The sequence below is a fragment of the Triticum dicoccoides genome, chromosome 2A (assembly GCF_002162155.2).
Source record: "Triticum dicoccoides isolate Atlit2015 ecotype Zavitan chromosome 2A, WEW_v2.0, whole genome shotgun sequence".
Taxonomy (NCBI): domain Eukaryota; kingdom Viridiplantae; phylum Streptophyta; class Magnoliopsida; order Poales; family Poaceae; genus Triticum; species Triticum dicoccoides.
The window spans coordinates 150,575,976-150,590,669 of record NC_041382.1 but is presented as its reverse complement, the minus strand read 5'-3'; positions in this window follow the sequence as shown (position 1 = coordinate 150,590,669).

The window sequence follows — 14,694 nt, the reverse complement described above, 5'->3', positions numbered from 1 at the left end:
GGCCCAAAAGCATAGTGTCCAGTTGACGGGCCGAATCTGATATGGGCCATAATTGAGCCCAAAGCCTCTTAAAGGGCCAGACCTGATCTGGGCCGTAATTTGGCCCAGAACGTGGTAGGCTTTTAACAGGTCGGATCTCATATGGGCCACTATTAGGCCCGGAGCGTGGCAGGCCATTAATGGACCGGATCAAATATGGGCCGATATTTGGCCCAAAACATGGCAGCCAGTTAATGGGCCGGCCTACTAGGGTCCTCAAAATCTTGTGGGCCTACAGCTGGGCCGGCCCATTAATGTTGGCGAAATATCGTGGGCCTTTAGCTGGGCCGGCCCATTATGATCCGCAAGAATCTTGTGGGCCTTTACCTGGGCCGACCCATTATGGCACACAAAAATCTTGTGGGCCTTTAGCTGGGCCGGCCCATTATGATCCGCAAGAATCTTGTGGGCCTTTACCTGGGCCAACCCATTATGGCACACAAAAATCTTGTGGGCCTTTAGCTGGGCCGGCCCATTATGGCCCGCAAAATCTTGTGGGCCTTTAGGTGGGCCAGCCCATTATGGTCCGCAAAATCTCATGGGCCTTTAGCTGGGCCGGCCCATTATGGTCCGCAAAATCTTGTGGGCCTTCAGTTGGGCTGGCCCATTTAAACTTGATGGGCCAGTCCACGTGTCAACATATCATAGGCGCGTCTCTCCCATTGGATGAGTGACACCTGTGCCAACGCGGACCTGACACGTGTCTCCTCCAGCCAATGATGATTTTACACATGGAAAATCCCCATTGGTCGGGGCTGTTAACGGGTTATCGGATCCAAAACCTGACCCGATAGCTTAACGGCGTTCCGTTACGGTGGATGCCATGTGTCGGTCACCCTTGACGAAAGCACTTCTGTGACGCGCGATTTATCGTCATGGAAGTGGACACTTCCGTGATGATAATTTTGGTAATGTCATGGAACACTTCTACGACAGCACAGGTATGACTATCTTGATTCTGTCATAAAATCGTCATGGATGTACATGCATGACAGAAAACGCGACCTACTATGACAAACATATATCATCACGGAAGTGTATTTTTTTTGTAGTGTATGTAGTTATGTCTGCTTACCACAGCCACATCGTCCCCCCTCATCATTCGTGCATGCCTCCTGACCCGTCTCTCACACGCACGTGCACAGACAATAAGCGGCCATCTCCTCTCTTATTGATATTGTGGGTGTGCCCTCCGTTTGTCTAGCAAGCCTATCCCACCATTTGTTAGAAGCAACTCCACTACCACCCCCTCCAACACTCTAGCTCTGTCTCTCTCCCAACCTTATTCCTCTCCTGCACATATGCATGGATGCCGATCGATCTCCCTTCATACATGAGGCAGATCGATCTCATTAATACATGAGGTAGGCCTCTCTCCTCCTCCACACATATACCAGCCATTGTACCTCTATAGTTAATTGGGCCTCCCTCTTCCCCCACCACACACCGATAGTCGAGCGCTGCAGGTAGGTATCCATGCCACAGAGACAAACTACACATGTCCCATCTCACGTTCCAGTAGGCCAGCCACTCTATATCTTTGACGTGGGCACACACAAATTCGATGGCACTCTTTATCGATCGCGCGCGCGCACACACACACACATCACCCCTCTCTTCGATTCTATGGACACCTCAAGCCGATGATACCTCCACTCTCTTCTCGTGGATCGCCCCCTCTATATATATGTTATATTCAGGACTCTATTTCACACACATTGCATATGTTACATTTTTTGATTGACCCCCCCCCCAAAAAAACTCTCAAGAACCCACACACTATATCTCTCTAGGTTTATATCTCTCTCACACAACCCCAGGTAGGTGGTGTACGTATACAAGAAGAGAATAGGTGCACCATGCACGTACTCACGCTTCGTGCCCAGCCACACCCGCGCGGGTACACGATGGAGCTCATTTCTTTATGAAATGGCAGCCCACATGTTAATTTGGACGCCTGTAGCGGTTGTTTACCTAGGGAGGTCGTGTACCACGCGTGCACGAAACAAAGTTCGACTTGACGCGTTGCCGCATTATTTTTAAATACAGTTATAGAGCTCAATGGCACGTACACAGAATATAAAACGATTTTTATGGAGAAAAAGGTAGTCTGCTCACTATATATAATGGAGCCTGCCTACCTGGTTTGTCGCTCTTCAGAGTATCTCACACAAGGCTGTGGTGGCCTCTCTCTCTCATTGTTGGTCACTGATTCGGCCGCATCCCGTCCGCCGGGGGAAAGGGAGTGCGGTGGCCTCTCTCTCTCTCTCTCTCACCATTGGTCACTGATCCGGCTGCGTCCCATCCGCTGAGGGAAAGGGAGGAAGTGCATCATTTCTCCGTTCGATGGTGCCGAGGCAACACGTCCCGATCTGCGGTACACGTCGTTCTCTCTGACCAAGCTCCGGCGTGGCAGGGCCTATGCCACCTGCTCGCAGATTCCGCCCACCGCCGCTCACCTAGTTACATCCCGACGACCTCCAGGTATCCCCTCCGGCCTTGCTCCACTGCCCATCTTCCCACGTCGCTGCATGTGGATCTTCCATAGTTCTTTGCCCAAGACGTAGCTCGTCCGGCGTACTTTCCATATTGCATTCTCATCCTCACACCGTTTTAGACAGACACAACCGTGTTGTTATCTTCCCTTAGGACAAGGAATATGCTTCTTTTTTGTCGTCGCATGTGTCATCAACTGTTATTGGCCAGTAATTGTTTCCTTTCTACCTCTTTTTTGCAAACAGGGCTATCCATTTCACCTCGTTGCTATTGCGACCTTTTGGTGAACTGCACAAATCACTTTTTTCTTAAGAGTGTTTTGTGCAGTTGTACTAAAATGTCACATGGGCAACGTCTCTACATTTCAGTGCGACTGCACAAAGGGAGATTGGTTTTGCTCTATCCTCCTCATCTAACTCCGAGCCTAATCTTCTCCAACTAGTTAGTCTTAAGAGAGACTGCAAAGGTGACCGGCTTCTTTTTGTGTGTTTATTGTTTCATCAGCAGTCCTCTATTATCGTAATCACACTTAATATCTTTGGAATAGGGACGCTCAGCTCTATTTTAATGGAACTGCACAAAATGATCGGAATGTTGCATGCTCCAGACAGCTACTTTTTTCCCAACATGCCTTGTTGATTTAGACAGAGCTGGGGGGACGTTGTTGCCAATGAAAGCATGGATCAATTTTAATTTAACACCTTCTCACAACTCTGTCTTCAGTTGTGATGTAATTATTAGCTCTGATTTGCTAATAATTGACATGCATTAGCAAGGAAGTTAGTTGTTTATTGTTTCCGAAAGAGCATCGATGGCAAGACACGTGAAACAAAAGCTGAAAGCTCACACCATTGTACAATTTCATGTCACTGGAAAATTATTTGTATAGTACGTCAATTATGTAAACAAATGATGGAAGCTTGATAGCATTGCCAGAAGCCTCTTCATCATCCGGGTCCATGTGCCATGCACAAAATTATACTCCTTCGTTCCTAAATATTTGTCTTTTTACAAATTTCAAATGGGCATATTTTAGAGTGTAGATTCACTCATTTTGCTTCGTATGTGTACTCCCTTCGTTCCTAAATATTCTATTCGTCTTTCTAGAGATTTCAACAAGTGACTGCATACGGAGCAAAATGAGTGAATCTACACTCTAAAATATGTCTATATACATCCGTATGTGCTAGTCCATTTGAAATCTCTAAAAAGACAAATATTTGAGTAGTCACTCATTGAAATCTCTAGAAAGACAAATACTCCGGAGTATATTTAAGAACCGAGGGGGTAGTGCACAACCGCATGGGAGACTCAGCCCGGTCGTTGCGCCGCATTAATAGTGAGTAATGAGCAGTCAAATCATAAGCCCCACCTTTCCCACTGTAAGTTGCTCTGAAGAAGCAACCATCAATACGCTCTTCTTTAAATCTGCTCATACTACTCCATCCGTCACTGTTTATACAACGCGCTTCAGAAAAAAGAAAAAAATTGTGGGACCAAGGCGACTAGCGATCGGCCTGAGAAATAGCATTGGTAGTTATAGCACAGCGTCTATTACTAGAGGGAATAATGCGTACACACATGCATGCAGTGCTTCCACCCCGGGTACACACATGCATGCACTTACTCCACTCCGTAGTAGTACAGTAGATGGAGAGAAAATTGTGGACTTGATTGCGGTTACCACGCCCTAATTAATTGAGCATTAAACCAAACGCGTCTAAAGTCTCTCTGGTGGTGGAAATGCATTGAGAGAAATGCATCATAATGAAGCGCTCCCTGTAAACTGTGACGGAGGGAGGAGTAGTATGAAGGTGCAAAACCAAGTATGCGTATGGCCAGTCGGTCAATGCACCTCCTCTTGGCATATCACTGACATGTGGGACAGGAGTGTGAGCAAACCGATCTCAATTGACGGCAAAGAGCCAACTCGTCGTTCCTTGAGAGAGACGAGGAGCGAGAACACACAGACGGGCTCGCACGGAGGCCAAGATATATTCGAGCATGGCTGGTTGATCGATATCATTCATCACATGTTGGGCTGCCGTTTTCCGCCCTTCTCCGGAATAAACGTGTACTTCATCAGAGATAAAAAAAGAGTACAGACGCTCCACCATGCGGTTCTAGTAGTAGTACTACTCATACTACTGCGCTTGGCTCTTCGCCTCTTCATGAAGTTGAACAATGATGGTACTCCGCATGTTGGGTACTACAGTGTATGCCTCTGATATTCTGACACCGAATGGACTGATGCATGTCCACCGAGGGTAGGTTGCATTAGTCAAAAGGCGTAAGTGAGCTTCACCTTGTCCTGCAAGCTTCTCCTCGTTCTGCGAGTTGACGGGACACACCAAAAAGTAGTGCTAGTCCATACTCCCTCCTTTCCAGTTAATATGGCTTAATCTTTTTTGTGGGTAAATGAGAGAGCTTTATTCATATATAAGCATTCTTAGGACGATCAGCCAAGACACTGGTCACTAGGAAGTGAGGTACCCCGCAAAAAAAGAAGTAGGAAGCGAGGTGTTTCATCAAGCCAGCTCTCGGCCACATTCAAAGTGCAGCAAGCACGGTTCGCACGAAGATGCGCCGCAAGGTTTGCTGACTTGTTTACATGCTAAATAACAAAAAAAGAGGAAATATTACCGAGCGCTACTATTTATAACAGGATATGAGCCAGAATTAAGCGAGAATTGTGGCGAGTGTTCCATGCAATCAACTTCCATTATCACATGCGAGAACCCTCGAAGAGAACCAAATGTGTTGAAGATTGTTTTATCTCCTTGTCCCGCGAGCCACCGTGCGCAAGCTTCTCCCGTCCTGCAACCTTCTCCTCGTTCGGCAAGTTGACGGGACACAGCAAAGTAATGCTAGTCCATACTGCCTCCTCTCCGGTTAATATGGCTTCAAACGAGATAAATACACTGTCTCTCACTGTATATTTGTAAAAATACGGTCAGTGGACTTCATAATACGCTCATTGCGCTCAATATATATATTTTTCGGTGTTTATACGGTCACTAGCTCACCCTGACTGAGTATGTGTGTGCATGCACGTGTAGGTTGAGCACTTGAGAGTGACCGTGTGTGTTCTGTCGTGTGCTTGGACATGCATGCATTAGGGTGTCGCGCGCGTTTTTGTGTCCATGTGTACGTGTGACTGTTGCATACACGTAGGGAGGGTACGTGTAGGGGCCAATAAGGAGCAGTCAAATCACACAGTAAGTTAGTCGGAAGAAGCAACCACCATTTCACTCTTGAATGACACGTACGCAATATAAAATGGTTGATATGGAGAGAAAAAGAAAACCACTATATATACACTAGCAGGAGCCTAAGCTACAAGCCTGCTTGCTTAGGTTGCTCTCTTCACAAGCATAGAATGACAGGCCTGATCCCGCAGCTGGGGAAGGGAACAATGTTCTGCGTAGACGCGGTCGACATCGCGAGGGAGAAAACCCACAGTCCAATCGGGGGTCACCGCGGTATGGGCCGATGCCGCGTCCCAACCGCCCTTCTAGCTACAGCCCGACGTCCCAGGTAGTCTATCTACCTTTTGGAGCCGACTTGCTCCACTGTCGTAGCTCCATCTCCATGTCGATCTTTCTCTACTTCTACCGGCTTCTACTTGTGATGAGTTTATGTCTCATGAACTAGTAACAGTACTATTATTCTAATCACACTTCTTCAATATCTTTGCCATCAGGGATGCTCAGGTCAATTTTAGTGGAACTGCACAAAAGCATCGTATGATCCGAGGGTGCCAGCCGTCTTTCCTTCGACAGGTTCTACCTGGCCAGGAAATTAAATCATGTTTAGGGTTTAGGGTTTAAGTCATAGTGACCCCATCAGTAGTTTTTCTTTCGTACACGCTCTCACAACTTTTTTCTTTAGTTGTGAAGTAAATATTGGCTATGATCTGTGAATCATTGAGATGCATCAACATGCGTGTTAGTTTTCCTTTGTATTTGATAGAATGTTGTAACGAGGCAACCTTGGAATAGGAATGAAAACGGAGTGGAAAGTTTCCGTTTTTCTGGAGAAAAAATGGAAACGGAGAGAAACCAACATTTCGTTTCGTTGGATCACGCCATCGAGCAAAACCAACGTTTAAATCACGTCTGTCGTGTTTCTCACCCTCCTCCACGGCTCGACCCCACACGGTCGCTCAGCATGCCACTCACCGCAAATCGAGTATACGATAACTTTCCCGCCTGCTTGTCAATGGATCGCGCCATGGAGTACTAGCACTACTGGAAGAGATTGACGAGTTGGGGGAGGACAGCTAGCTGTACCACGGACTCCCAAGAACTTTTTACATGCATGTTGTAGACGGCTATTGCGACCTTTGAACGCGGAGCAGCCGCGTGCACCCGGAAGCGGCGCACGCGACGCTCTCTCGGCTGGCGCGCCACTTCAATGCCGGCGCCAGTGAGAGGTCGTGTCCGCTCTGGCCGGGCATGAATGCGGCACTGACCGTTTTGGGCGGGAAGCACGCGCGAGTGATGAAGAGGGTTCGGGTTGGTCAGGACCGGCCGTGGAAGCGGTCCGGACATGCGCAAACAAGAGATGTTGTATGTTAATATTGCTGCGTATATAATTAACAACGTAAATAATGTGCCAGTTGGACAAATATGATTGGAGATGGAGATGGAAATGGAATTTTACGTAAACACGGATATGCATGTCTATGTCTATGTGTGTGTGCGCGATGACTCTCGCGACCTGGAAGCGGGGGCATGTTTTTGATCGAGTTTTCTTTCTTGGTACGTTAGAAAATCAGTTTGTACATTAAATAAAGAGTTTCGTTTCGTACTTACACAATTTAAAACGATTTTTATGGAGAGAATAATAAAACCACTCCACTATATATTAGTCGTATACACGAGAGTACTATATGGACGCAGCTTCATTGACTTAGTGCACCTGCCTTTGGATTCATGGCAGGTGGGCCCAAAATGTGGCTGGCCCACCTGTCATACAGCCAAAAGCAGGTGCAGTGAAGGCATCGGAGCTCAGTCTGTACTACAGTAGTATATATATAAGCGGGAGCCTCAGCGCTAGTTCACTAAGGTTGCACTCTCCACACGCTCGCCACACTACATATATGTTACACGCTGGAGGCTTAGCGTTCATTTGCTAGGGTTTGCTATATTCACAGTCTCTCACCCTCTCTTCACTAGATCTAAACAAGATTGTGTTGGCCTCTTGTCTCTCTCTCCCCCCTCACAGCTGGTGAAGGAGGCGTCTGTATCCCGTTGCACCGGGAAGGGGGGAGGTGCAGTGTTCACTCTATCACCCTTGGCGAGGGAGGCAATCCACTGCCGGCTGCGCTGTTCTCTTTCACCCAGCGCCTATGCGGGAGGACCATCGACCCTTCTTCCTCGCTGTCGTACATAGTGTGGGCAGATCCGGCCTCCCGCCGCACGCCTTGCCACATCCCGACGACCCTAAGGTATAAGTTTCTTTGAAACCGTCATTGCTCTTGCTGCATGTGGATCTTTTTCCATCTGTAGTCGAATCTAGGTCTTGGTTCAAAGAGGAAAGAAGGGTGCAGTGGGCTGGAGAAAGAATCTAGGACGTGGTTCAATGAGGAAAGGTGGGGAGGAAAGTAGTATAGACTGGCTATCCAGCCGCTTTGTAGGTCAAAAGGGAAAAAGGGGTAACCCAGTACACACATCTATAAGGAACCGATCTCTTTGTTGAAAAGGGAAAGAAACTGGGGGGTTGGGTAGTTTGTACAGGACTAGATTTGCTGCCCTCACATAGGAAGAAGGTTCAAAGAGAACAAATATGGGACCAACGCATATATGTTGCTTGGCTACATACTCTGCATCACCCATTTATACGTGTGGACGCACATGGTGCTGGCATGTCCCATACAGCTCTTTTGTTGTTGTTAATCTAAGAATGCCGCCGGAAAATTGAAGCAATGCCACTGTTAAAAGTAAATTACATTTTTTAACGAATGTTGTTTCAAGAGAATGTCTCTGTTAATATGAATCAATGCAACCGTTTTAGAAATGCTACTGTCCTACTTTGTTTTCCATCCAAGATAAGTTAGATGCTTCTTTCTATCACCGTTTGTTTCATCCTCCTTTATCGGCAAGTAATTGTTTCCTTTTTTGCCTCTGTTAAAATAGGGGTATCGATTCAACTTGTTGCTATTGCGACATTTTGCTTCTCTACTCGAAACACTTATGTTTTAAGAGTGTTTTGTGCAGTTCAACTTGAATGTCACACTGGTGACTTTGCTTAATTTTGGTGGAACTGCACAAAAGGAGATCGAGATTTGTTTCCAGTCTTCGTGGCGAGTTGTTTCAAATCTTGGTCTCAACCACATGATGTGCAGTGTGCTTTGAGATGTTGTGCTACTTGTTTTGGTACTGTTTTAAATAAATGTTGAATTGAAGCTATTGTATTGTTATCTTTTCCCATTAAGTAGTGAACAAAAATGGGACCAACCCAGACATGATGCTTGTTGCTTTGTTACAACAAATTCAGCATCACCCCCTTTATAAGCCAGTAATTGATGCCACTCTCAGAATTAACTACTGAGTCTTATTTCAAAACTGCAACACTTGTTAGGGATTGGCGGGATTACCATTTTTGTGGCCGCATGTTTCATCCTCCTTTATTAGCCAGTAATTGATTCTTTTTTTGCCTCTGTTTAAACAGAGATATCTATTCAACTTGTTGCTATTGCGACATTTTGCTTCGCTACGCGAAACACTTTGCTTGATTTCGGTGCAACTGCACAAAACGAGATTGGATTTCCTATTCATGTTGGCAGATTCGTATTTTATCTTGTCCGTCTCATGAAAGGTCAGTATAGGCCTTCATCCACATGATTGTGCAATGTGCTTTGAGATGTTGTGCTACTTGTATTGGTACTGTTTTAAATAAATGTTGGATTGAAGCTATTGTATTGTTGTCTTTTCCCATTAAGTAGTGAACAAAAATGGGACCAACCCAGACATGATGCTTGTTGCTTTGTTACAACAAACTCTTGCATCACCCCCTTTATAAGTAGATGGAAGCACATACTGTTGTTGCGCCCACTCTCCCCTAGAACTGTTTATGCTTTTCGTTAATCTAATGCCGCTGGTAAAATTAAGCAATGCCACTCTCAGAATTAATTAACTACTGAATCTTAGTTCAAAACTGCAACACTTGTTAGGAATGGTACTATCCTGCTTTGCAGTTCTTTCTACATGTTTAACCAAGGTATTGTTAAGATAATGTCTCTGTTAAAATGAATCGGTTGCATTGTTTTAGGAATGGTGCTTTTCTGCTTTGTCATTCTTTATACATGTTGAAACAAGGCATTGTTAAGATAATGTCTCAGTCAATATGAATGAATCACACTGATGGAGAATTGCTACTCTCCTGCTTTGTTTCCCATTAAGATAAAGTAGATCAATAGATGCTTTTCTTCTGGGAGTACAAGTCATCAACCATTATTTCTCAGTAATTGTTTCCCTTATACCTATTGTTGTTTACAGGGATATCAAAATTAAAGCTCGGTTTTATTCCTACTTTGATTTTAGTTGAACTGCACAAAAGGAGCCAACGTGTAAGGCAAACTGCTACATTACTGGGTCCAGTTGGTCGTTCCACTTTGAAGAAAGAAGCAGTCACTGTTTGTGCTACATTACAGAAGGAATGACCGAGAAGCTTTACAGAGTATTATTAGACACCAGTGACATGACTAGTCTGTAGAGACCATTGGCAATTTAACAACACATGGAGTGCCCTAGGCAAAAAGTGCCCAAACAAGTATAAGAAGCTACGACAAGACTCCACGATCATAGGCATTACATATTTTGAATGGGAAAAGCTTGTCAAAGTTTAATCATTAATGTTAGCAAGAAGACGTTAGTTTAATATATTGGAATTGGAAAACCTTGTCAAAATTTGCTCATTGATGTTAGCCAGAAGACATGCATTTGATATTTTTGAGTGGAACGCCCTTGCTGTGAGTAGCGTCGAGTGTTTTTTCCTATTCCTGTGTTCAGTTTAGAAGTAAATAGTTACTCTGCTAAGATATTCCTATGTTAAGAGTTTGTTCTGAATATTGTCTATGTAATGCCAGGCCTTGTGTTTGATTGCAAAGTTGAGCTCGGAATGTTGTGGCATGCGGCATCATGAGCTGTTCACCGTGCCTCCTGAGAATAATGCTTCGTATTGTTTTGCATGTCAATATGCCAGTGATTTGCTTGTTAAGGAGATCATCCTCTTCTGTTGTTTTCGTTCTTAAGAAGTTCATCATCTGATGTTTCATTCATAGCCTATACGACAAGTCGGGTAGGTTAGACGTGAAACCATATGATCTTCTGACCAACTCATGATATTAGGCCGTGATTGGATCGTCGTTTTCCAACCAAAACCGCTTGTAAAACTGACGCTTGTAAATTAAAGCAGATGGTCTCGGGCGAAGGCGCTTGGTTGGTCGATTTTGACTAGTAAAATATCGGAAGTACTTCACACACGATAAAAACGCTGAACGACACCCAGACGATTGCTAATCCAGTCGTTAGTTGTTGTTTCAGCCTTGCCCATGGATGGCATGATACGCACGTTGTGCATGTATCGTCTGGTAATGTCGTCCATATAGCAGTGCTCATAAAATATACACTGGTCTCTCAAATTACTCGCGTAACCCGCCGGTTTTACCAGACCTCGGGCCCTCGGTTTCATTACGCCTGTATTTTACGCGTTGTTTCTGATGACAAGTAAATTACACTTGTATGTTAATACAGGTTTGAAATAAACCAGAGCTCCCAAGCGCGGCCTTACCGTTTCATGTTGTCTCAGTTTCTCAAAGGTGCTCATAGGTGTCCAATGATCCTGGCTTCCTGAATGAGCAGCGGGCGCTGTATCAGACCATCCATAGGGCCCGCGAGGCCCTCTCCGTTGTCCTTCGAGTTGTTGCGCTCGCCGTGGCGCCGAGCATTGTTAACATCGTCAACGAACATGAGGATTCAGGAGATGACTTTATTTTGACTGGATGGCACTAGGGAGCCACTAGGGCCATAGCCGTACGTACGCAAGTGCCTCCTTATTATGTACAACTATTTTTTTTTTGCTTTCTCATGGTTTCCTGACATCACGGTCCCACACCATTGTCAACCTATGTAGTCAATATAAACGAGAGAATTGCACAAGGTGTGGCCGACAGCTGGGACCAAGCAGCTCGAGCAGTATTTGTGTTTTTGAGGCGTGAGCACTGCAGAGTTTTTCTTGGCGATGATTTAGTTGTTGTTCAGAGGAGAGCAGGGTATTAACTAGGCGGGCTGTGGCCCGTCTAGCCCAGGCCAGATATCCAGCCCAGATACTAATTTTTTTCAAGATGAAAATGGCTAGCCCAGCTATACGTCTTTTTGAGGAATACCCAGCCAAGGTCAACTTGTTATTCTCCGCCCTGCTGGGCTGCAAATCTTTCCTAGGAGGGCTGCATTAGGTTTAACAGGAAAATGGGCTTTAAAAAACAATAAATGGGATGTAATTATAAAAACTGGGCAGTAACTATAAAAAATGCACCAAACACGAAATTAGTTTATAAAATATTATTTATGGATTTTGAAAATCTTAAATTTTCATTGTTGCGTGCGCAATTGTTTCGTTGGATTTTTACGTAATACATATTTATATTTAATCTTACTAGAAATTTCGGGATAAAAATATTTCGGATGCCATCAAAATGTGGGAAATTTTATTGAATTCTGTCTTCAACGGTTGGTTGAAATTATTAATCGTTGTCCTAGCTAGAAAATGGGTTGTACTTTTAACAAACTGTAAATGGGCTGTTGTAAATTCCATTAGAATTCAAAAATGGGTTGTACATTCTTACAAAACGCAAATGGGCTATAAATTCTCTGCCACACACTTGTGGGCCTACTAAGTGACGCGTCCCCTAAAAAAAGTTGACGCATATGCAAGGCTTTGTAAACTTATTATAGTCAACACACGATTCTAGCAGCAGTGGCCGTTGGATGTCTATCCAACGGATGTCGTGCTTCTTCAATCTCGGATATTCTTAGCTTCGGCCGCCCAAAAAATGATTCCTCCCCCTGACATCTGGGGTGCACCGTTTTGGAGGCTGACCTGTGGGCCTACTAAGTTGGAGCGTACCAAGGGCTTTGTCAACTTAGTCAATATAAACGATTCTAGCTTCAGTGACCGTACGATGTACATCCAACGGCCGTAGTGCTTCTTCAACCTCTGGTCTTCTTGGTCCAACCGCCCAAAGCAGCGCCGGTCGTGTCGCCTGCTCCTGCCTCCCGTGGCCGGCTGTGCTGCCGCGGAGGCCTCACCGCCCCCATACTACTCCCACCGCTGGCCAGGCCATCCCTCCACTCACCCACGCCCCCTGTTATTCTGCGGCGACGGCAGCCTCACACCGCAGCCGAACCAGTGAACCCTCATACTCCTCTCCACGCGGGCTTCCACTGCTGCATCTTTCCCGGCTCTGCGTCGTCCCCTTCCTAGGCCTCGCCGTCGTCCACCGCCCTGGTGCTCTCGGCGCGGCATGGTCAACGTGGGCAACGACCGACTTCCATCGGAAGAGTACTGTACATGGAGAGGCTGACAGCTGGGTCCACGGCGGCCGCAAGGAAGTGCCTCCTTATTACGCGCAAAATAATTATTCCTCCACCTGACAACGGGGACCCACCGGACGGGCCACCTTATTTCGCGAAAAAAACATTTCCCCCCTGACTGCTGGGACCCACCGGACGGGCCACCGTATTTCGTGAAAAAAAATGTTCCCCCGCTGTGAGCTCGGACCCACCGGAAGTGCCTCCTTATTACGCACAAAAAAAAGAATACTCCCCCTACTAGTTGGGACCCACCTTGGTGGGAGGCTGACTTGTGGGCCTACTAAGTTGACGGGGACGGAGGGCTTTGTCAACTTAGTCAATATGAACGATTCTAGCTCCAGTGACCGTACGATGTCCATCCAACGGCCATAGTGCTTCTTCAACCTCTGGTCTTCTTGCTCCAACCGCCCAAAGCAGCGCCGGTCGTGCCGCCTGCTCCTGCCTCATGTGGCCGGCTGTGCTGCCGTGGAGGCCTCACTGCCTCCTACTATTCCCACCGCTGGCTAGGCCCTGCGGCGACGACAGCCTCACACCGCAGCCGAACGAGTGAACTCTCATACTCCTCTCTACGTGGGCATTCACTGTCGCGTCTTCACCGGCTCCGTGTCGTCCCCTTCCTAGGCCTCGCCGTCGTCCACCGCCCTGGTGCTCTCGGCGCGGTGTGGTCAGCGTGGTCAAGGAACAACTTCCATCGGACGTGGACTATACGTGGAGAGGCTGACAGCTGGGTCCACGGCGGCAGCAAGGAAGTGCCTCCTTATTACGCGGAAAATAATGATTCCTCCACCTGATAGCTGGGACCCACCGAACGGGCCACCGTATTTCGCGAAAAAAACGTTTCCCCCTGACTGCTGGGACCCACCAGCTACACCTTCGCACGCAAGGAAGTGCGTTCGGGCAAAAAACGATTCGCCCCCCTGACTGCCGGGACCCACCAGCTACATCTTCACACACAAGGAAGTGCGTCCGGGCAAAAAAACCAAAACGATTCACCCCCCTGACTGCTGGGACCCACCAGCTACATCTTCGCAGGCAAGGAAGTGCCTGACAGTCGAGACCCACCTGGTCGAAGCATATGTAGCGTTGTCATTCTGGTCGTGAACGTGTACGTACATATATACTGGTCGATGTAGAGGCGCGCACGTGTCGTAGTAGAGGCACGTATGTACAACGGCCAGGGTGCAAGAAAGAAAATGCAGCCACGTACGTACATACGGGCAGGGTCTCGAACGCCTACTCACGCATACGTACGGCGAGGGCTCGTGTACATGGTTGGGTCGGAACGGAGAAACAGCGTCGTCGTCGTGTTCATGGGGAGGCAACGGAATGCGTCGTGTTCATGGGGAGGCAACGGAATGCGTCGTGTTCATGGGGAGGCAACGGAATGCGTCGTGTTCATGGGGAGGGGTGTGGCGTACCGCAAAACAGAGGAAACGGACCTCCTATGGTCGAAACGGGGGTCATGTTGATCGGGAGGAGTGTGGCGTACAGCAAAACAGAGGAAACGGACCTCCTACGGTCGAAACGGGGGTCCTGTTGATCGGGAGGGGTGTGGCGTACC